We start from the raw sequence: 25,231 nt of genomic DNA on the forward strand, positions 1-25,231 counted from the left end.
GCACCATGGGTAGCTGCCAGCCTGGCTTGCCCCTTGATCTATTTCTGCCCTCAGCCTCTGCGTTTTTTACTTTTCCCACTGGTGCCCAGTGTCCTGATAATCTCTCTCCTGCACTCCACGAAATAGCTGTCAGTGACTTCATTCACATTCAGGTATAAGCATTTGATAACACCATAAAGACCTTTATTTCTCGTGACGTTTGGAACTTTAATAAAGTACCATACTTACAGCTATACAGTTGGCATTTGTAGGGTGGATTTTCAGTTATCAGCCCAAAGAAGAACATTGGTCAGAGTGACTATTTCCCATTGTCATTGAAATGCACACTGTAGACCCTCTCTCCCCACTCTCTGGCCCTGCATCACTTCTCTAAGTGATGCCATTTGCTCAGGAAACACCTTGGACCACATGAAGGTAAGCTCCAGGGTATATTTTCCATTTAACACTGTGAATCACCTTTGATCACTTTCTAACTCCTTATTCTGCTCTGCAGCCAACCTTCCAAACACTGTTTTTGCTACTTTTTCTTCCATTTTCATCTCGGCCCCTCTTTAAGAGGTTTAATACTTGACTCTATTTGGCTTCTGTGAGCAGTAATTCTGACTCTTCACTCTGGCTAAGCTTCCTTGATGAGCATCCTTCCTGATTTCACTTGGCCTCTTATCTTGACTTCCCCAGGTCTTGTGAGTGGGGCTTGGGCAGCATGTGAAGCAAAGCCAGAATATGCACCAGAGAGCCCCAGTCATGTAGAACACATTACATGCCAGGGTAATGTTTAGACAGTCTGTCTGAGGGACCATTGGCTTATCTTCTGGGCTGCTGAACCAATGGTGGTATGTACTGCTAGATGCCTACGAACATTCATTCTTCCTTTCTTATATCAGAACCACTGTATAACTTGGCTGGGGGTAGGGGCTTGAAGGGGGGACAGTGTGCTCAACTAAATATAAGACTATATCTCCTAAACTTCCTTGTATCTAGATATGACCATGTGAATTGTTTCTGGTCAGTGATATGTAAGAAAGTTTCATTAAGAGGGACAGACACTAAGGAAATGTTTTTTCTCCTTCCAGCTCCTTAAAATAAATGCATGATGACTGGAGCTGCAGCAGTGATATTGGATCAAGAGGATAGAGGCTGTGTCCTGAACACAGTAAAACATAAAGATAAAATAGGGCCTCCCTGGTGGTGCAGTGGTTAAGAATCCACCTGCCAATGCAGGGAACAAGTGTTCAAGCCCTGGTCCGGGGGGATCCCCCATGCCGCAGAGCAGCTGGTCCCATGTGCCACAATTACTGAGGCCCAGGCACCTAGAGCCCATGCTCCGCAACAAGAGAAGCCACCACAATGAGAAACTCATGCATCACAACTAAGAGTAGCCCCTGCTCGCTGCAGCTAGAGAAAGCCCGATGCAGCAACGAAGACCCAAAGCAGCCAAAAATAAATAAATAAATAAATAAATAAAATTTATTTAAAAAAATAAAATAAACATAGTTCTCTGATAGATTAATGATGTCACCTTCTTAGACTATTTCTGAACTTCTTTTATGTGAAGATAATAAACATTTGCAGGTTTAAGTCATTGTCACCTGTGTTTTCTGTTATATGTTGCCAAACCTAAGCTAAACATATATACCAACAGCTTCCCTTCCCTTACTTTTATCTTGTTGCCACCTCTGAAAGGGAGAGGAATACCCTCTAGAATTGGTGATGACAACCCAAAATCTGGGATTACTCTTCTAGGCTGTTGCTGCCACCAGGGCTGTTGAAGCAAAAGGGAAACATACTGTTTTGCTAAAAGTAATAATAACATCCATGGCCATAGCTTCCAAATCCCAGGTGCCCAACACGTTGACATCTACCAGCAATAAATAAGTACTACTCCTCACCTCCACCCTTTACCTGTGGAAGTGTCTCCTTCTTAGAAAATGTGCACAAAATCTTTGCATGCAAAGATTTGAAAATCACTTTATCAAAATAAAATAATTTGAAATCACTTTATCAAAGTCAATGTATGAATAGACCTTTAGTGGGAATTCATAGATATATGCTGAAAAGAGTCTCTTGCTCAGATTCACTCTTCCTCCAGCCTTCAACATTTAATTTTTAAAAATTTTCAAAAATACAGAAAAGTTGAAAGAATGTTACAGTGAATTTTACTCATACTCCTACCAAGGAGATTCAATAGCCATTAACATTTGCTGCATTTGCTTTGCCTATACTTATATATATTTAAAGTTAAATCTATATCTAGAGCAACTTTTTTTTGGCTTACTATTTGAAAGTGAGTTGCAGACATCATTTTTTCACTCAACATATTCAAAATTCCCTAATTGTGTTTTATGTGGTCACGAGAGGGCCAAAGGCATATTTTCTAAGTGTTTTCAGCCCAAGAGTGTGTGTGGCTTGGAAGGAGGTCTTCAGCTTTGGTGTGGGTCAGGTGAAGGAAGAGTATGAAGAAGCAGTGTTACAAAGTGAACAGCAAGGCTATCTGTATTTTGTTGGCCCAAATTAGGGAACTATTTCCTTTGTCCCTAAAATACTGAAAAGTCAACTAAACTCCACCAAATCAGTTCAAACACATCTGAGCCTATAATGTTGACTCCTGGATATTTCTGGAAAGCCGTTGTTAAGTAGGGTGACCAAGTCGTCCTGTTTTGCCCGGGACTTGGTTTTAGCATTAAAATCCTGGGAGAGGGCTTCCCTGGTGGCACAGTGGTTGAGAGTCCGCCTGCCGATGCAGGGGACACGGGTTCTTGCCCCGGTCCGGGAAGATCCCACACACCGCGGAGCGGCTGGGCCCGTGAGCCATGGCCGCTGAGCCTGCACGTCCGGAGCCTGTGCTCCACAACGGGAGAGGCCACAACAGTGAGAGGCCTGCGTACCGCAAAAAAAAAAATCCTGGGAGAGCCTTCTGTCCCAGACCAAACTGGGTGGTTGGCTACCCTACTTAAAATAATTCTCTGACTTAACCACCCTAGTGAAAGAGTTGGCAATTATTTCTTCATTCACTTAACAAACCCTTACTGAACAGCTGTTGAGGTGGACCCCGGGCTAGGGTTGGCCATGTATTGGACTGTGACATGGTCTTGCTCTGCAAGGATTTGACACTATCTGCTGTATTTGCCATGGGTAGTTAAACACAAATCTCTGTGTTTTAGAATTGAAATTTCTCTTCTTTTCAGGGTTGCAGGTAAGAGAAAGAATGAGGATGGCTTTACAGAGAGAATAATCTGGATACCTAAACACACTTTGTCCAACTGTGGGGAGATTTAGCTGTCTTAACCTTACATTTCCAACCATGGTTCCTTAACACAGAAAAGTTAGTGAGGAAGATAAACTTGTGGCTACAATCTCTCATTGTCTCCTGAGAGCCTTCAAGCTATTAAGTTGCTCAGTGTCCTTTGAAGTAAAAGCAGGTTTTTCACAATCCAACAGTCCATTTGTGAAAAAAAAACTGATGACAGATTCCTAGCAGGTTGTGCTTATGGCTTATAATCAGTGTCTCTGTCCCTGAAGAAAGTGACAGTGTCACAAGTGCCACATTCTAGGCTTTATGGCCCAGGAGCTTTGAGCTTCTTTACGAAAGGGTACTACTTCTGAGGTAGGAAAATGTTCGCAGCCACCATGTCTTATTGTTTTAAAATGCTGAGAGCTGTCTGATCACTACAAGGCCAGGTGTTGGGTTTCTTCATGCCTGTGTTTCCAGCTCCAGCCCAGCACCTGGCTGGGAGGAGAGTCTCACTGAAGTTGTTGTATCAAATAGATTTGGATGAAAAAGGGGAAAAAAAAAGAATTTAGATCACTTTACTAAGTAAAAAGTACAAATTGAAAAAAATATAAGACAAATATTTCAGTTAAAGTCTAGCATGGGTGTGAGCTGGCGAGACTGTAAGGATTAGATGATGATTCCTGGTGAATTTATCTCCTGCTCTGAGTTGATTAGGTTTCTGTTGAAAATATTTAAGCAAAGATGCAAAGATTACTGTTCTCTTGTTTAACTAAACAAACAAAAGCCCCAGGCAAAAATTTGAAGAGCCTAAATTTGCACATTTTTACCCCTATCGGGCTGCTGTGCATTCTGCTTCTGTGGGTGAAAGGCCAGTTCTATGCTTCAGTTCTCAAATTCAAAACCTCTGAGGAGCTTTCTGCCCGTGGATGCAGCCGAGTAAGCATCGGTGAAGTCTCCCCCCTCCGCTGCCATCATGTCTAAGTCAGAGTCACCCAAAGAGCCCGAACAGCTGCAGAAGCTCTTCATCGGAGGTTTGAGCTTTGAGACAACCGATGACAGTCTGAGGAGCCATTCTGAGCAGTGGGGAACGCTCACAGATTGTGTGGTAAAGAGGGATCCAAACACCAGGCGCTCCAGAGGCTTCGGGTTTGTCACATATGCCACTGTGGAAGAGGTGGATGCGGCCATGGATGCAAGGCCACACGAGGTGGATGGAAGAGCTGTGGAACCAAAGAGGGCCGTCTCAAGAGAAGATTCTCAAAGACCTGGTGCCCACTTAACTGTGAAAAAGATTTTTGTTGGTGGCATTAAAGAAGACACTGAAGAACATCACCGAAGAGATTACTTTTGAACAGTATGGGAAAAATTGAAGTGATTGAAATCATGACTGACCGAGGCGGTGGCAAAAAGAGAGGCTTTGTTTTCGTAACCTTTGATGACCATGACTCCGTAGACAAGATTGCCATTCAGAAACGCCACACTGTAAATGGCCACAACTGTGAAGTAAGGAAAGCCTAAGCGAGAGATGGCTGGTGCTTCATCCAGCCAAAGAGGTCGAAGTGGTTCTGGAAACTTTGGTGGTGGTCGTGGCGGTGGTTTTGGTGGGAATGGCAGCTTTGGTCGTGGAGGAAACGTCAGTGGTCGAGCTGGCTTTGGTGGCAGCTGCGGTGGCGGTGGATATGGTGGCATCAGAATGGCTATAATGGCTTCGGTAATGATGGAAGCAGTTTTGGAAGTAGTTTTGGAGGTGGTGGAAGCTACAATGATTTTGGCAGTTACAACAATCAATCTGCAAATTTTGGACCCGTGAAAGGAGGAAACTTTGGAGGCAGAAGTTCTCGCCTCTATGGTGGTGGAGGTCAATACTTTGCCAAACCCCGAAATCAAGGTGGCTATCGCGGTTCCAGCAGCAGCAGGAGCTATGGCAGTGGCAGAAGGTTGTAATTACTGCCAGGAAATACAGCTTAGCAGGAGAGGAGAACCAGAGAAGTGACAGGGAAGCTACAGGCTGCAACAGATTTGTGAACTCAGCCAAGCACAGCGGTGGCAGGGCCTAGCTGTTACAAAGAAGACACGTTTTAGACAATACTCATGTGTATGGGCAAAAAATCTCAAGGACTGTATTTGTGACATTGTATAACAGGTTATTTTAGTTTTTGTTCTGTGGAAAGTGTAAAGCATTCCAACAAAGGGTTTTAATGTAGATTTTTTTTTTTTTGCACCCATGCTGTTGATTGCTAAATGTAATAGTCTGATCATGATGCTGAATAAATGTGTCTTTTTTAAAAACAAAAACCTCTGAGGAATCCTATTACCAGCTCCCCTTCATGGAAACCCGCAGCTTTTGTTACAAAAGCTTAAGAGCTGTCAGTAAACAGCTTGGGGACAAAGATATTCACTCACTGAGCCTGTTCCATGCCCTTGTTTGACTCTCACAACTATTATTATTCCCTGCAGACAAGGCACTACTATTACTCCCACTTAACAGATGAGGAAGCTGAGCCTCAAGGAGCTTATGTGATTTGCTGAAGTTCATGCAGCTAGTAAGTGATAGAATCTAGGTGTTTTAGTTCCCAAATCAGTGGTCATTCCATCAAGTTTCTCCTATTTTACACTGGAGACATGATGACGGATAAAGTATGGTTTTCAAGAAGGAAAAAATCATGACTCATATAAATATAAAATGAACATATGTCAAAGGTTTTCTGTAACTCACTAATTAATGAGGAACTGGTAAGACACTAAAACCAGTTTAAAGAGCACTGAAGAAGTAAGATATTTAGAGGCAGTGTTTGGTAAGATTGCTGGGTTAGATGTAAAACTGGTCAATGTCCAACAGGGCAATAAACTATTGCCTTTGAGGTTATCTATTCTAATGAACATAAATTATTTACATCTCCACTGAACAAAATTCTACAGATTAACCTCTGTCCCCAAAGATTTGTGAAATAGCTCAATCAATAGGAAGTCAAGTCAGCACCACAGTATAAGAACACCTTGTAATCTTTTCTGCCTATTTACAAGTTTCAGATAATTTCAGAGGGTCTTTCAAACATGACTTTTGATTGAATTTGACAGATACCTAAGAAAAAACTTTTTCTCCCTTTTAAGGAAGAAGGTACTTGTGGCATTCTCCTTACACACTGTAGAGTTTCCTTTCTTATGCCATTATTATTGTTGATATCTGATACATTATTATTGTTGACAAGTAATACACATGCCAGTTCAAAACCTGCAGGAAATCTGTCATCAGCTTTCTTATGTAAAGATAAAGCTGTGAGGGCCTCCCTGGTGGCGCAGTGGTTGAGAGTCCGCCTGCCGATGCGGGGGATACGGGTTCGTGCCCCGGTCTGGGAGGATCCCATATGCCGCGGAGCGGCTGGGCCCGTGAGCCATGGCCGCTGGGCCTGCGCATCCGGAGCCTGTGCTCCGCAACGGGAGAGGCCACAACAGTGAGAGGCCCGCATACCGCAAAAAAAAAAAAAAAAAAAAAAAAAAAAAAGATAAAGCTGTGAAAAGCCTTCACATTTGGTAAGAAAACTGACTTTTGAAACACTATATGGTTACTACCCGAAAAGTCTTATGCTCTTGTAGTAACTCACTGAATTTCTAATTAATTGAAATTCTAAGGACAAAAAGTGGATCTTTTCCTATATTAGACAACTAGTATTTACCTGATTAGATTTCTCTGTTATAGTGGAAAGACAGACCAGAGTTGGACTATCTGATTTTTGCCAGTTACGTTAACTTATTTGAACCTTAATTTCGTTATCTCTAAACTGGTAATAATGCTAAACCACATGCATTCCTCAGTTTAAAAGTATTACTAAGTGTTCTTTATCTCTGTATCGTAAGTAGAAAAGTATTTAACCAAATATAACTGGACCATTTTGATTTTTAAATATCATGCTATTTTCTGGTAAGATCTTCTTGGGGGCATATAACTGCTTTGACCAACTAGCCACAGCTGATGAGGGTCCATCCATTTAACTTCCCCATAAAGTTAAAGGTTAACTTATAAAAGGTGATATGGTGTGTGTGTGTGTTTGACCTGATAGAAGATAACCCTAAATGTTATGGTATTATTGCTCTAAAGGAAGTTAATCAGCTTTATATCTAATCTGACATTCTCATTTTTGCATTGTTTTCCCACTATTATGGCTTTATTTCTCAAATGCTCTTCTTGCCAGCTCTTTTGTCTTTCTGCTGATCCCCTCATTAAGTAGTTAAGTAAAGCTTTATGTTTTCTAATGGTATGAAAATTTGGGTTGTTTTAGAAGTAGGTTTTTTTTTTTAATCAGTTTGAGAATTAAGCTTTTAACAAACTAAACAGAAACAAACAAAAAACCCAACAACCCAAACTTGATTCCAGAATCTTGGAAGAATAACACAGATTTTCACTGAATAGTCCCAGAGACAGAGTGGAGGGGATTATCATGCCCAACTGCTAAAACGTGCCCTGTAAGTTTCTCTGTCTCCCCAGAGTCCCAGACACGTAAGTAGCTGCCTAAATTCTGTTTGTCCCTCTCCCAGCTCAGTCTTCCAGTCCCCACAGTCCCCAGGCTCTGCTGTTCTCACCTCTCTCCCCTCCTCTGGCAGACATACCCTAAGGCGACCCCCACTGAATGACATTGAATTTTATAATCTTCTCCTTGGGTGAGTGTGGGAGGAACCTGTGACTTGTTTCTAAGCAATAAAATATGGCTGATGTGATGAGATGTATTCCTGTGATTTCGTTTCATTATCTAAGACTGTTTTAGCAGATTGGAAGGAGACTCGCCTACTGGCCTCAAAGAAGCCAGCTGCTATTATGTGAACTGGCTATGGAGAGAGCCACATGGCAGAAAATGGCAGAGTCCTCTAGGAGCTAAGGGCCTCCATCCCATCACCACAAGGAACTCAATTCTCCCGACACCCACTTGAGCTCGAAAAAGGCCCCCAAGTACCAGGAAGGAACGGAAGCTGACCGGCTCTCAATGCAGCTGGTGAGACCCTAAGCCAGCTAAGCCAGCCTGGACTCGATCCTTTGTGAGTAGATCAAGTGAGATAAATCCACAGTGAGGTAATAAATGGGTGAGGTTTCAAGCTGCTTAGTTTGGGTTAATTTGTTACAGAGCAAAACCCTGTCGTTCTCTTGGCTTCTTTCATTTGCATCCCCATAAACTTCCCCTTCTCAGGAAAACTAAAGGATCTTCCTTAGCACCACACTCCTGAGGAACCAGAGGGATGTGTGTGTGTGTGTGTGTGTGTGTGTGTGTGTGTATGCATGCATCAGAAACAGACCATAAGTCTCACTTCACCATCTCACTACATTAAGTTGCTCATTCCCCTGGTAAAATCTATTGACTAATAACCATCCAGATGCCAGTAGGCTGCTCTCCAATATGTGTGTGCATTTCTGCTTCCACAAGCAAATGGCAGAAGAGTCAATGTTGTTTGTTCCCAAATCTGATCATACCAGTTGTAAATGTTATTGTAAATGACATAGTTAAATATTACATAAACTGAAAGTGGGAAAAGGGAATTTTTTTTTCCTTTGAGAACTAGGAGAGGTTCTATAAGGAAAGTGCTGTCATATTAAGTAGAAAAGAGGAAAATAATAGAAATCTAGAAGGATATTGCTCTGAGATTACTTCACAATGTCTTTAAATTCTGGTTCTTTTTAGGGACCTGAACATTGCACATTGGATGTTTATGTAAGGAAGAAGCTGTATAGCTCATTCTGCACTTCAGTTAAAGTGAAAGGCCTTGGGCTTCCCTGGTGGCGCAGTGGTTGACAGTCCACCTGCAGATGCAGGGGACACGGGTTCGTGCCCCGGTCTGGGAGGATCCCACATGCCGCGGAGCGGCTGGGCCCGTGAGCCATGGCCGCTGAGCCTGTGCGTCTGGAGCCTGTGCTCTGCAACGGGAGAGGCCACAACAGTGAGAGGCCCGCGTACCACAAAAAAACCAAAAAAACCCCCAAACAAACAAACAAACAAAATGAAAGGCCTTGTCCTTACAATACATTTGATGAATGAAAATGAATATTTGAGATGTGTGTGTAATCTTTTATAATGCTTTCCCACTTTAATTGACTTTTTCAATTATTTGATAGCGCTAGATAAAAGGCTCCTTCTGAATTTTAATTTTAACACTTTTTCCGCTGTCACAGTAAGATTGCATACAAGAATTCTGTTTTTAAGAAAAGGAATGTTTTGAGCTTACTGGCTGAAAGTATTTTAGGAAAAATCTAAGGCCTTGTCGTAAAGCTAACTCTTGAATTCTACTGTTTATCTTAGAGCAGCAGCAAAAAGAGCTGAAAAGTTAAATGAGAGGTTTGACAACAAAACAGGAAAGTTATCTCCACGTGGTGGCTCTTGACATGTTTTCAAATGCATAACGTAACAGGGTTGGAAGATACTGTTATTGCTGACCTTGGCAAAGAATAACTGGCTATTGCGAATTAATTTATAAAAGGTAAATAACAAAGGACTCCCAGAGAGGACTTCCTCCCTCCGTCCCTCCTCCCTCCTCCCTCCCTTCCTTCCTTCCATCCTTCTTCTTAGATCTATGGTTTACAACCCATATTTATCTTAAGGCATAATGAGATCCCAAATTTATTCCCGACGGCCAGTACAAGCACATACAACGATCATATCCCTGGAACTAAAAATTCAGACAATTGGTTTACCAGTGGGGACAGACTAATTGAAACTGGGACATTAAATTCTCTTCTGCTTTGGATTTATATAAAGAAGGGCTTGTGACTATTGCTAACAGCATTAAGAATCTGAATTCAGGACACTGCCTGAAGAGTTGCCTGTAATATTTCTATTTTGTCCTTGGACAGGCCTTTGGAGAAGACAAATACCTCTCTTAGCCAAGGGAGTATTCAAACTCCCGCTCCAGAATCTGCAGAAAGGAGGCTGTTAGGAAGTGGGAAAAGAGCAGAGTAGATTTGCTTCTGAGATTACTTTGCTTTCTGAGATTACAAAGACTCATGAAAGTGGCTTTCCAGACAATAGGCTCCTTCTTGGGCTCCAAGCTCTAGACACCTGTCCCTTCTTGCCCTGGTCCACCTCCAACCATGCACCTCCTCTGTGAGGCCAAGGGGACATGCCCACCCACAGCCTGCACCTCCCCTTCTAGACCGTGCTCCTGGCCTCCGGGTCCTCAAAATCCCCACCCAATAGGCCACGGTCTGCTTCTGGGGGCTGTGCGGGACTTTCTCTCTGGTCATCCTCTCAAGGATTGACCATGACACCTGTGCTTCCTTGACCCTGAGGGGTGGCTGTTCATAGGGTGACATGAATAGAGTTTAGAGGTGTGGGTATCTGCATGTGTGAGTGCAAGGCCCCCTGAGTGTGGGACTGAGATAGGGATTGAGAGAGAGAGGAGCAGCTGCAGGCTGGAGGCTGTTCACCATCTTCTGATGCAGAACGCTGAGAAACCCATGATTTCTAAATTCAGCCTGGAAGTCCAGGTCCTTATGAAGGTATATTTATCATGGCAGTAGAATAGAATGTACACACTTTATTTAGCAGCTTGTTACCTTAATTGATAAGTTTTACATATACTTTTCTGTAAATAGCATGCAGGTCTTCACTGCACTTTGTCCCACACTCTGCATATAGTTGTACTGCTGATAACAATACAAATTAATACAACCCCTGTGGAGCAAGCTGGCAACATCTATCAAAATTAGGAGACACTGCTTTGGGAAACATTCCCAGTGTTCTCCTTACTTGCTGCAAGTAATAAATTCTTCCTTCTACCCGCCAAAAAATCTATCGAAATTATAAATGTGTACTCTATGGCTCAGAAATTCCACTTCTTGGAATTGCACAGATGAATTTGTACAATTGCAAAACAAACTACATACAATGCAATTTTGAAATAACAACTGAAAACAACACATGTTCATCAATAAGAGGTAGTTAAATAAGTTAGGGTACAGCCATACAATGGAATATCATGCAGCTGTAAAAGAAGATGTGGAAGTTCTCTATGAACTGATGTGGAAAGATTTTCGACATTTATTGTTAAACATAAGAGCAATCTACAGAGCAGGGAGGGAGAAAAGACAATGGATTCATATTTGTTTGTACTTGCAAAAAAAAGATTGGAAAAAATGAATAGAAATTATTACTTTTGTTTATTTGGGGATGTGAGCAAGATTATATACCTTTGTATGTTATTTTTAAACTCCATGAATGTATTATCTATTAAAAATATAGGTATATGTTTTTCATTTTTATTTTAAAAATAAATGTTATTTTTCTAAAAGTTAACAAATAAAATATTTTCCATTTTTATTTCTCAAAGGAAGCAATATATATATATTATAAAAGAAAACTGATTTCCAAAATGTGGTTTGAGCCCTGGAACTCTCAATAAAATGAGCACCTCTGTAAGCCAAGGCAGGCGGCTCTACCACTGGGGAGCAATCTCTGACCTCACCCAGGTTCCAGGCAGCGCGGGGCTCCTGGGCACACCACGACTGCACTGTACCCTCACTCGGCCCCTCAGTCTTGGGACCCTCCCCCCGGTGTCCTGTCTCGTTTCTCCCCTCCTCAAAGCTCCCCGCACCCTCTCTCCACCCAGGGGCTCATGCACGATCTCCTAAAGAGGCCAGAAGAGGGAGCCTCTGAGCAGCTTCTCCTAAACCCAGGGCCTGGTTATCCTCTCAGCATGGGGTGGGGCTGGGAGCCAGGAAAAAGCTCCCAGAACACAAATAGTCTCCTTCATTCTGATCCTTCTGCAGCAGCAAACACCGAGCATGACTGAATATCGGAATAAAATTGTGTACTTTACGTAGACGAGGAGCTGCTCTAGGGGATTCTAAAAGCCTCTTCACAGCCTTTTTGGCTGAGAACATGGACTTAAAGAACTCCCGTTTCCAAGAAAACCACTGTTGCGGGAGAGTCGGCTACTTCTGTTTGGCACCCAGGGCCCAGAAGGGGCCTCTGGAGGCCTGAGGGAAGTGGGTGGAGTAGGACTGTATCCAGGAAGCCTGGGTCTCCGGCCACTGCCTTGGTGGCCGCTCCCAGCCCAGGCCTCCGGGGCGTCCCCGCCCCCATCCTGGGCAGAGGCTGCTGGCAACAGCACATAGGGAGGCACTGAGACCCAGAAACTCAAGACAATGACCAGTTTCTCCAAGGGATGCCGCTTCCTGCTTCCCTAGGGCTCAAAGCAGCATGGAGAGGAGGGGCGGCCAGTAGGAGCACGTTTGGTCTGATGAATTCCTTCCTACACAAGGACCCATGAGTCTCCCTGCTCTGAGAGGGAAGGGGGCTTGAGCCTCCTTGGTTAAGTTCCTCAGAGGAGAAGCTAGAATTTTTTTTTTTTTTGGTGGTACGCGGGCCTCTCCCGTTGCGGAGCACAGGCTCCGGACGCGCAGGCTCAGTGGCCATGGCTCACGGGCCCAGCCGCTCCACGGCATGTGGGATCCTCCCGGGCCGGGGCACAAACCCGTGTCCCCTGCATCGGCAGGCGGACTCTCAACCACTGCGCCACCAAGGAAGCCCGAGAAGCTAGAATTTTAACAGAGCTGGTGGTGTAGAGGGTGGTTACCATTGCTCTAGGTGAGAGTAACACTGCTGGGGGGGGGGGCTTTTTATGCTGTTTTGCACATTTAAATATTGTATGTTTCATTCTACATCCTATTTGTTGTTTCTTCCTTAGTTCATCACATCCTTCTTCACTGTCTCATAGAAGGATCAAGAGATGGCCTTTAACAGACTCCAGTCTTGTCTGCTCAAGGGGAACCTAGTGCAGGGATGTAAACCCAGGACTGGGCATTGCTCTTCACTCATGCCAGGGCCCCTGCTTCTCAAGGTCCAACTTCCTGGCTGTTGCCTTTGGTGTGAGAGCCTGAATACACAAAACAGACAATGACCAGACTACACATAAGAATAGAACTCTGACCCACAATCTGCAGCAACCAGCGGAGAAAACCAGCTCATTATCTACAATAAGCAGCCCAGGAAGCCAGTTTGCTATCTATGGGTCAGGCCGTATCTCTAGTCATTGCTCCAGGAAGCCAAACAGTAAGCCCTGGAACAATCGACCCCAGATGGCCAGGACTTGATTAATAACTGACAGCTTCCCTAATTTTTGTCCCCACTTCCAATTTAGGACCAACCTGAGAAAGTGAAATACGCACTTCTAACCAATCGTAAGGTGCTGTGCTTCTAGGTAGCCTGCCATAGCTTCCCCATGCCAGCCGCCTCCATTCAGGGCACACTGGAAGACTTCCCCCTTTCCAAAGCTCTCCCACTCCTCTGCCTGCCTTTGAGTCTCAGCCAACACAAGTGAGAGACCAGTGGCTGACTCCCTTGTTGTAGCAATCCCTGAGTAAATTGTCTTTGCCTGTTTCACATTTGGGCAGCCTTTGTTTACTTCCATGATTGCAACAGTTTTCCAAATCTCCCTAATTCTCACATCTAACCCAAAGGCAACACTTGAAGGCTAACAATGATTACTCAAAATATTTATGTCTTTATTATTTACTTAATACATGTAAATATTTTTTAAAGTTTTCTGAGGTGGGGGAAAAGGATTAAAAGTATTTGAATGTTGGGAACCTGGAAGTATATACACGTGTGTCTGTATTTGGATTCTTATAAAATAGTTCCTCATAAAACTTTTTTTATGTATGTTTTCTTTTAACGTAAACATGACAATATCTCAGTCTACTGGTGTGAATTTACAGAGCTGATTATAGACATTTTGGAAGGAGGTCAGCACTGGAGGAAATAACACTGGCTTGTTGATCAGTAACCTCTTTCAGTTTAAGGACTGAGTTTGTAGCAGCTGAAAGTGGTACATGCACAGTTGCAGTTTTCAGTTTCACCAGAGGATGGCACCCATACTTCTCTGATAGGTTTTGCCAGGCTGCTTCGGCATCCTCTCAAGCGGCATCTGAGAGACACTTTAAAGACTGGTTACCTAAACTGTTAACCAAATTAAGGTTTTTATTATTAATTCAGCTTTATATACAGTTAAAAATGAGTATAAGTCTATAACATCTTCAGAACAATTTATGCCAAAGAATAAAGCAGCCTGAAATGAATGGAAAGCTACTTATTTCCTGTAACTGTACTCTCACTTTATATTTAATTTATACAACACTCAAAAACCAGTTTCTACAAGTCAGATCTTTCAAAATTTCCATTTTCTTGCCATCTGCTGCTTTGTAGATCAGTCATTTAATATTAAAACTTGCTCAGAAGCTGTACTCTTTAATGCACGTACTAGCTCATCAGGTGATTCCTCAAACAGTTGAGCTGTTTGCTCCTAAGCTGAGGGAGAGTGCAAGTCACCGGTCTGTCTTCTCGGCTTCCCTGGCGGACTTGAGACAAAGGTATGGTCATTTTCTGGTCTCCTCTTCCTTGACTCCCCTCATTTGTTCAGTGGTGTCTTCTGAACAGGAGTGACCATAATTTTTCCTCCTTAAACTTTGTATCCTGGAGACTCGAGAGCTGTCTGGAGGTAGTAGAAGTCTTTGCTCGGAAACTGTGCTTCTCTTTGGGAAGATGACCCCAACCTCACGTATATTATATAATCCACTCAAAAGCAACCACAATCAATGCACATAAACTCTTTTAACATAAGTTGAATCCATACCTGGGAGGTTTTGATGTGCCATGAAGTGGGAACAGTGAATTTATAAAGTGCTAATAAAATGAGGATGTCATAGAGGTTCACAATCCTTTATCTGAAATTCTTGGGGTCAGATGTGCTTTGGAATTCAGAACGTTTTGAATTCTTAGATTTAATCCAGTGTATATACTGCATATTCTGTAATACTCCAGAAGGGTCTAGGGCAACTCCCCATAATCAAAACATTACTACTTCTACGGAGAAACATGACTATTCACATTAAGTGGGATGAAGACTAGATGGCCTCATGTCATGTCATGTCAGGTTTTGCCTCCAAATGAGCTAGGAAAAACCTTTGGTTATAGGAGATTTTTGGATTTGGGGAATGCAGATAAGGTATTGTGGAGCTATATTAGGTGATTTTCATGTGCTATGTCATTTAATCCTCACAGGTGTCCTATGTTAACCATAAGGATATAAGAATATGGGGAACCTGAGTGGTTAAGTAACTTTCCTCAGGTCACACAGCAGAGCCAACATTCAAACCTTGGCCTGATTCCAAAAGGCCAAATGTTGCATTATCTCCCACATTTACTAAAAATACTAAATATTCTAAAATACTAAAAGAACTTTAACTTCCTTGCCAATTTTGTTTTTTTCACCCATATTTTGCACTATTCTCTATTTTCTTTGGGGTCCATGACAGAGAATATGAAGGCATAGTGAATTATTCCACCATGATGGATGGAGGTAAAGCCCCTCCCTGGCATCTTCATGGAGCAGCCTTGCCTGGCTGCAATGCTGAAAAGCAAACAGTCAACACTGCAAATGGCAGATTTTCCAGTGGTTAGAGATTCCTGTTGTGCCCTTGGTCCACACAGCTAATCAGCCTTGACATTGTCAGCAATATAATCCAGCATCTAATTAATGTCCCCCACCTTCTTTTGCAAATTTTGCACCACCCTGGCCTCCCATAAAGGTATTCTGTTTCTTTGAACGGGGACTTCAGAAGTCACTTGGCTTAATAAAGTTGTCAGCAGGCCAGGGAGGAACTGTTGGCTTTATTCTGTACATTTTCTCAGGATGGGAATGAATTAAGATAATTGTATTTTAAAACTGCTTTCAAGGTAATTCAGGAGCTATGTTCTTTTTTTGCGTCGTAATTATCCTTTTTTCGCATCCTAATTATCCTTTTTTCTCTTTTCCCTTATGTCTTTCTTTCTTCCAAGTTAGGAGCCCATTTATACTCTAAAGTTTAGGAGCTTACAGTCTTTTTTTCTCTGCTGTTTCTTTCTTGTAATTGAACCAATAGCTTAGCAATTGCATGAACCCACAACTCTTTTTATATGCCTGTAAAAATATTACAGTTCTCAATAAACTGTGAAACATTTTAATGGATTCTTCCAGTGACATTTTATAGATTTTCAAGATTTGTTCAAAAAATGATTCGTCTATAGATGTACATATATCTATACGTCATCCTTAAGGTATTAAAAAATCACACTTGACTTATTTTTATAAAGGTTAATAGCAGATACAGGTATTAATGCCTTCACACCTAGCTTCCTACCTGTCCATAAAATTTACCTACAGTGAAGTGCACAAATCACATTGTACTTTAAATATATTACAATTTTATCTGTCAATTATTCCTTGACAAAACTGGAAACCCCCCACACAATAGGATACAACTTCATACACATTTGGCTGGCTGTTATTTAAAATGAAGAAAAAATGGAAGTTAACAAGTGTTGGTTGAAGATGTGGAGAAATTGGAAGCTTTGTGCATTGCTGGTAGAAATGTAAAATGTTGCAGCCACTGTGAAAAATAGTTTGGTTGTTCCTCAAAAAGTTAAACATAGAATTATCATATGATCCAGAAATTCCCCACTCCAAAGTATATACTCAAAAGAATTGAAGACAGGGACTCAAACAGATACTATTAATTCAATGTTCACAGCATCATTATTCACAATAACCAAAAGGCAGAAGCAACCCAGATGTCCATCAACAGATGAATGAATTAGAAAAATGTGGTTATATGCATACAAGCTGAATATTGTTCAGCTCTAAAAAGGGATAAAATTCTGATACATGCTACAACATAGATGAACCTTGAAAACATGATGTTAAGTGAAATAAGCCAGACAAAGTAGGACAAATATTGCATGATTCCACTGATATGAGGTACCTAGAATAGGCAAATTCATAGAGACAGAAAGTCAAATACAGTAGAGGTCACCAGGGACTGGGGAAAGGAGGAAATGGGGAGTTATTGTTCAGTCAGTACAGAGTTTTAGTTTGGGATGATGAAAAAGTCCTGGAAATGGATAGTGGTGATGGTTGCACGACATTGTGAATGTACTTAATGCCACTGAATTGTAAATTTTAAAATGGTTAAAATGGAAATTATTATAAATATTTAAACAGAATAAAAAGGGCAAAAAGAAGAAAGTTTCCATTTATTTCAATTAAAGAAGCATCCTTAGGGCTTTATTATATGTATGTTTATATTGAGATATAAGTTACATATAGCATTGTTTTTTTTTTCTTTCTTTCTGCGGTACGCGGGCCTCTCACCGTTGTGGCCTCTCCCGTTGTGGAGCACAGGCTCCGGACACGCAGGCTCAGCGGCCATGGCTCACGGGCCCAGCCGCTCCGCGGCATGTGGGATCCTCCCGGACTGGGGCACGAACCTGTGTCCCCTGCATCGGTAGGCGGACTCTCAACCACTGAGCCACCAGGGAAGTCCACATATAGCATTATATTAGCTTCAGGTGTACAACATAATGACTCAATATATATACATATTGTGAAATGATCACCACAATAAGTCTAGTTAACGTCCATCACCACGTATAGTTACAACTTTTTTTTTCTTGTGATGAGGATTTTTAAGATCTACTCTCTCAACAACTTTCAAATATACAATATACAATACAAATGAAGATATACAATACACACAGTGACTATTAACTATAGTCACCATGCTGCACTTACAGCACCAGGACTTATTTATTTTGTAACTGGAAGTTTGCACCTTTTAACCATTGCCACCCACTTTGCCCATTGCCCACCCTCTGCCTCTGGTAACCAACAATCTGTTCTCTGTATCTATAAGTTCAATTTTTTTTTTAAATTCCACATATGAGATCATATGATATTTGTTTTTCTCTGTCTGACTTATTTCACTTAATATAATGCCCTCAAGGCCCATCCATGTGTTGCAAATGGCAGGATTTTCTTTTTTTACAGCTGAATAATGTTTCACTGTGTGTATATATAACACATTTTCTTTATTCATTCATCCGTGGGTGGACACTTAGTATTTTCCCCACATCTTGGCTATTGTACATAATGCTGCAGTGAACATGGGGGACTAGATATCTTTTCAAGTTAGTGTTTACATTTCCTTCAGATAATTACCCAGAATTCGAATTTCTGGATCTTATGGTAGCTCTAGTTTTAATTTTTTTGAGGAGCCTCCATACCGTATTCCATAGTGGCTGCACTAATTTACATTCTCACCAACAGTGAACAAGGGTTCCCTTGTTTCTACATTCTTGCCAACATTTGTTATTTCTTGTCTTTTTTTTTTTTTTTCTTTCTTTCTTTGTGGTACGCGGGCCTCTCACTGTTGTGGCCTCTCCCGTTGCGAAGCACAGGCTCCGGAAGCGCAGGCTCAGCGGCCATGGCTCACGGGCCCAGCCACTCCGTGGCATGTGGGATCCTCCCAGACCGGGTCTTGTCTTTTTGATGATGGCCATTCTAACAGGTGTGAGGGGATATCTCATTGTAGTTTTGATTTGCATTTCCCTGATGATTAGTGATGTTGAGCACCTTTTCATGTACCTGTTGACCATCTGCATGCCTTGTTTGGGACATGTTACAGAGTATTTTCATGCCCTAAATATATTGCATGTGCTCCACTTATTCATCCCTCCCTACTCCCCCACAACCCCTGGCAACTGTTGGTATCCATAGTTTTGCCTGTTCCAAAATGTCATGTAGTTGGAATGATATAATATGTACCCTCTTCAGGGACTTCCCTGGTGGCACAGTGGTTAAGAATCCACCTGCCAGTGCAGGGGACACGGGTTCAAGCCCTGGTTTGGGAAGATCCCACATGTCGTGGAGAACTAAGCCCGTGTGCCAAAACTACTGATCCTGTGCTCTAGAGCCCTCAAGCCACAACTACTGAAGCCTGCATGCCTAGAGCCCGTGCTCCACGACAAGAGAAGCCACTGCAAAGAGAAGCCCGCGCACCACAACAAAGAGTAGCCCCCACTCACCACAACTAGAGAAAGCCCGCGTGCAGCAACAAAGACCCAACGCAGCCAAAAATAATTAATTAATTAATTTTTAAAAAGTACCCTTTTCAGATTGGCTTCTTTCACTTAGTAAAATGCATTTAAGATTCCCCCATAGCTTTTTATGGCTCAATAGCTCATTTCTTTCTAGCACTGAATAATATTCCATTGTCTGGATGTACCACAGCTTATTTATCCATTCACCTACTGAAGAGCATCTTGTTTGCTTCCAAGTTCTGGCAATTATGAATAAAGTTGCTATAAAAATCCATGTGCAGGTTTTTGTGTGGACGTAAGTTTTCAACTCTTTTGGGCAAATACCAAGGAGTGGGATCACTGAATTGTGTGTGGTTTTGTAAGAAACTGCCAAATTGTCTTCCAAAATAGCTGTACCATTTTATATTCCCAGCAGCAGTGATGAACGAGAGTTCCTGTTATTCCACATCCTCACCAGCATTGGGCGTTGTCAGTGTTTTGGACTTTTGTCATTCTAATAGGTTTTCAGCGGTGTCACATTGTTTTAATTTGCAGTTCCCTAATGACATATGTTGTTGAGACTCTCTTCATATGCTATTTGCCATGTATGTATTTTCTTTGCTGAGGTGTCTGTTCAGATTTTTGGGTTTTTCTTTTTCTTACTGTCAAGTTTTAAGAGTTCTTTTGGATAACAGTCCTGTATCAGATATGTATTTTGTAAATAGTTTCTCCCAGTCTAGCTTGTATTCTCATTCTCTTCATGGAGTCCTTCACAGAGCAGACATTTTAAATTTTAATGAAGTCCAGCTTACCAACAGTTTTTTTCATGGATTGTGCCTTTGGTGTTGCATCTAAAATGTCTTTGTCAAACCCAAGGTCATCCAGATTTTCTCCTATGTTATGTATTACAGTTTTGTGTTTTACATTTAGGTCTATGACCCATTTCAAGTTAATTTTTGTGAAGAATGTAAGGTCTGTGTCTAGATTCATTTTTTTGCATGTGAGTATCCAGTTATTCCAGCACCATGTGCTGTTGTTTTCCACTGGCTTCTTTCAGAATTTTTCTTTATCTTTTACTTTTTGCAATTTTAAAATGATATGCCTCTGTGTAGCTTTTTTTGGTGTGGAGGGTGGCATTTATCCTATTTGGTGTTCTCTGAGTCTCCTAGATCTGTGCTTTGATGTCTGACACTAATTTGGGAGAAATTCTTAGTCATTGTTGTTTCAAATACTTCTTCTGTTCTCTCTTTCTCTTTCTTCTCCTGGTATTCCTATTATGTGTATATTATACCTTTTGTAGTTGTCTTACAGTTCTTGGATATTCTGTTCTTTTTTTTTTCTGTCTTTTTTCTTTAGCCTTTACTTTAAAATTATAGTTATTTTAAATTCCCAGTTTGATAATTTCAACATCCTTGCCATATCTGAGGTTTGTCTGATGCTCACTCTGTCTCTTCAAACTGTGTGGGTTTTTTTGCCTTTTAGTATGTCTTCTAGTTTTTGATTGAAATCCAGACGTGATGCACTCAGTATTAGTTTCCATGGAGGTTTCTTGAGTAAGTTGTGATTCTCTGTATCTGCATGTCTATCTCTCCAACTCTGGGGGCAGTGGTTTGCTCTGTGACCTCAGATTTTATGACAGATATAAGAGGAGTTGTTGGTTTTCAGTTTGTTCAGCTTTTTTACTTGTTATTAGGATGGAGTGACAACTTACAAACTCATTACATGCCAGACCAGAAACCAGAAGTCTCTCAGTGCAGTTTTATTTTGTATTTATCTAATTATGATTGAAGTGGAGCATATTTTCCTATCTTCCTATGTGTAAGGGGCATTTGATCCTTCTGTGAACTATGTCCATTCATATTCTCTGCCAGTTTCAATCTTGAATTATCGTTTTTTCCTTCTTTATTTCAAGAACTCTTTATACGTTGGAGAGATGATTAGCTCTTTGTGAAATGAGTTGCATTCCCCCTCCTCCATTTTTCCATTTGCCTTTTGACTCTACTTATGGTATATTTTTGCCTTACAAAGCTTTTTACTTTCAAGAAGTAAATTTATAAATATGTCAGTGGTTTCTAGAATCTGAGACAGATATGGAATCTAAAAGATTTTGAAATGCATGAACGTAAAGAGGAATTATTTACGATTATTTTTCAAAACACCGTCTTCCATAGCCACTTCTGTCTCCCAAGGGAGTGGGGGTCTTTCTCTTCAGAGGAGATTTTTTGGCAATTTCCCTAATGAATCCTGTAATGTGAAAAGACAGACCTCAGCAGAGTAAGGTGAAGAGAGGAGAAATAACTTGCGCTGCATAATGAAGTAAGAATAGGTACATTTCCAGGAGTACCTCAGACAGGGACTCAGGGGAGGAGCTGAGGAATAACAGAACAGTAGGTGGCAGTGAGCCTGGAGAAGGACACCCAGTGGAGGATTTCCAGGTGGGGCGAGGAGGGGAGTGTTGAAAGGCAGGGATGTGGGACGCACAGTTTTATGTCGTCTTCTATACCGCACTACAGTGCAACCTCCTGCATTACTTCCAAACCATTATCAAGTAGGCACAGACACAGCCAAAATAGAGTGGGGTGAGGTATGATCAAGAGAGCAGAAGCCCCAAACAAATTTCCAGAGAGGCAGATGAGATGCTGCAGCCTGGGTGACTCAGGAGTTACTGTGAGACAAATTCTTTCCCCCAAAAAGCCTAGAGCCACAGTTTGCCAAACTTGGTTATACATTAGAATCGCCAGAGGGAGGTTTTTAGAATCACAAATGCCTGGATTTCACCAAGGCCAATTAAATTAGGTGCTCTGTAGGTAGGACCCAGGCACCAGGAGGCTTTAGAAAGTTTCCCAGGTGACGCTGATGTACAACCAGGGTTGAAAACCATTGTTTTAGATCAGTTCCTCCCAGACTGAAGTGCTTCCCAAACGATTTGAAGTGTGCAACTAAATCACCCGAGGCTATCGTTATGATACAAATTACAAATCATTAGCAGGCAGCCCAAGATTTTGCATTTTTAACAAGCTTCTGGGTGACGCTGATGATGCTGTCTGAGAACCACATTTTGAGTAGCAAGGGGTGGAGGTAGCTGACGTGTGGATTACTGCTACTGCTCAATTGCCTTCCTGGAGGCTTCTAATTTACTCTGAGTTGAGACTGCTACTTGTCCTACTATCTCCATCCTCCCTTCTCTCCTGGTAGTAGAACTTCCTAGTTTCAGCTGCACACTTGTCTAGACAGAATTTTTAGCCTCCTTTACAGCTGGGTGGTCCTGTGACTATGCTTGGCCTACTGAGGTGCGAGTAGAAGTCATTGTCTGGGAGGGGCTGTGGCCATTCCTCTCCCCGCACGTCTTCCCGCAGGCCCAGGTGCAGTCAAGGCAGTGGTTGCCCAGGAAGCCTTCTTGAGCCACAAAGTGGAAGCTACATGCTGAAAGTGGTGGCAACGAGATAGAAGGGGCCTGGGTCCCTGGCCACACGGAGTCTCCTTCTAACCCTGCACCACCTGCCACTGGAAATCTTTTATGTGAAAAATAACTTTCTCTCTTTTTAAAGCCTTGTTCTTTTGCATTTCACTCATAAAAGCTGAACCTAATCCTAGAAATACTTATGCCCTCTGGCAGACTGTGTGTGTCTGTATCTTCCCATCCCTGACAACAACGGGGTGAGACGGGTCTTTTTTATTTTATTTTATTTTATTTATTTTTTAAACATCTTTATTGAAGTATAATTGCTTTACAATGCTGTGTTAGTTTCCACTTTATAACAAAGTGAATCAGCTATACCTATGCATATATCCCCATATCTCCTCCCTCCTGCATTTCCCTCCCACCCTCCCTATCCCACCTCTCAGGTCACAAAGCACTGAACTGATCTCCCTGTGCTATGTGGCTGCTTCCCACTAGCTATCTACCTTACGTTTGGTAGTGTATATATGTCCATGCCACTCTCTCACTTCATCCCGGCTTACCCTTCCCCCTCCCCGTGTCCTCAATCCATTCTCTACGTCTGCGTCTTTATTCCTGTCCTGCCCCTAGGTTCTTCAGAACCATTTCTTTCTTTTTCTTTTTTTTTTTTAGATTCCATATATATGTGTTAGCATACAGTATTTGTTTCTCTTTTTCTGACTTACTCCACCCTGTATGACAGACTCTAGATCCATCCACCTCACTACAAATAACTCAATTTCATTTCTTTTTATGGCTGAGTAATATTCCATTGTATATATGTGCCACATCTTCTTTATCCATTCATCTGTCAGTGGACACTTAGGCTGCTTCCATGTCCTGGCTATTGTAAATAGAGCTGCAATGAACATTGTGGTACGTGATTCTTTTTGAATTATGGTTTTCTCAGGATATATGCCCAGTAGTGGGATTGCTGGGTCATATGGTAGTTCTATTTTTAGTTTTTTAAGGAGAACAGAACACCATACTGTTCTCCATAGTGGCTGTATCAATTTACATTCCCACCAACAGTGCAAGAGGGTTCCCTTTTCTCCACACCCTGTCCAGCATTTATTGTTTGTAGATTTTTTGATGATGGCCATGGTGAGCTGGATCTTGAAGAATGAGTAGGAGTGTTCCAGTCAGAGAAGGAAGGGAAGGCTGAGGAGACAGCACATGGAAAGACATGGAGCTGTGAGAGGGCCTGGCCTGTGTTCAGGTCACCATTGCTGCAGAACAACACCCTGGAAAACTCAGGCTTGAAATGAGAAGAGTGTACAATATCCCATGATTCTGTGGGCTGACTGGGCTCCATGTGGTCTTGGCGGGAAATGCCTATGTGGCTGCATTCAGCTGGTGGAGGGCTGGTCTGGAAGTTCCAAGAAAGCCTCTTTCGCACCTCTGAGGCCTTGGTGTGGGCTGGGGTGCCTCGGTTCTTCTCCGTGTGGCCTCTGTCTTCCACATGGTGTCTCACTCCCAGGGTCTCTCTCGCAGCAGCATTGCCTCAACTTCCCTCCAAGATGAAAGTGGCAGCTCAGCTTCCTTGTATTAGGCCTGGATGTGGCCATCTCACCTGCACCTCCTTCTCTGGGCCAGGCTGGCTTGGAAGCATGGACACAGATGCTGTCTCTCCCTGGAAGGAACGGCACACGTGGGCAGGGAGGGCAGCCGTTGGTGACTTACCCACTGCCTGTGCTTGTAATGACAAGTTTCCTGTGGCCAGGATGTAGGCTAAAAGAAATGGGCAGGGAAAGAGTGAGCCTGCAGAGGCACAGGCTGTGGGTGTTGATGAGTTCCGGTTTTACTCTATAGACAGACTCCAGCCTGCGTGGTGGCTAAACTATACCCTGGGTGTAGAGACAATGAGAGAAAGTATTGATCCATCACTCGTCATGTTGTACTAGCATTATCTTACATAATAAAGGCGGGGTCACCTCGTGGCTAACAGCACGGAGCCTGGAGCCAGACGGCCCGGCTGCAAACTCCTGATTCATCATTTATTAGCTGTGCAATCTCCAGCAAGTTACTTAACTGCTCTCTGCTTCTATTTCTCTATCTGTAAAAGCAGATAATCATGGCCGACCTGCCTAATGTAGTTGTTGTAAGGATTAAGTGAGATAATCCACGTCACGTAGCCCTCTGTAAGCATGAGCTCTTGTCGTTAGTGCTCCCAGGAGCGCTAGGAAACAGGTGTTATTGCTCTCATTCGAAAGAGAAAGTAGCTGAGGCACCAGGAGCTTAAACAAGATTCAAACCCAGACAAGTGACTCCAAAACCTGCTGCTTCCTGAATTTCCCACTGGTTGTGCTTTGATGTGTCCCCCAGCCAGGAGGCAGCAGGGACAGAGTTTTGTTCTTTCCCACCTCTCATTTCTCAAAAGCTCTCTGCTCCCCTAGCAGCCTCGTACAACGTCCAGGCTCCCGCTGATACTTGCAGAGGTACAATGCGGGGGATCACTGTAAAAATACTAACACCTGGTGTTTTTCTGAGCCTGTGCAAAGTGTGCATCTCAGAGGGTAGAGTCCTCAGGGGAGACTGAAAGTCTCCGGGGTCTGAAGCTGCCTTGAGCGTGGGCCTCCATGAAAGCCCTTGGTGTGTCCTCTTGCCCATCTTTCTGCTGCAGTTTATTGACATCAGCTTTGTGAACCCGTGAGTTACATTTGCAGCATTCTGAGGCCGAAAGCGTTC

At 42.5% G+C, this 25,231-nt stretch overlaps 1 pseudogene across 1 annotated transcript; it reads left to right on the top strand.

Moving 5' to 3' along the window:
- The first annotated feature begins 4,131 nt into the window (after positions 1–4,131).
- LOC309810341 (heterogeneous nuclear ribonucleoprotein A1-like) lies at positions 4,132–5,225 on the top strand (annotated as a pseudogene). The gene has a single exon. The product of its transcript is annotated as a heterogeneous nuclear ribonucleoprotein A1-like (transcript).
- The last annotated feature ends 20,006 nt before the right edge of the window (positions 5,226–25,231 follow it).

Source organism: Mesoplodon mirus (assembly GCF_964341445.2).
Source record: "Mesoplodon mirus genome assembly, chromosome: 9".
In the NCBI taxonomy this organism is placed as follows: Eukaryota; Metazoa; Chordata; class Mammalia; order Artiodactyla; family Ziphiidae; genus Mesoplodon; species Mesoplodon mirus.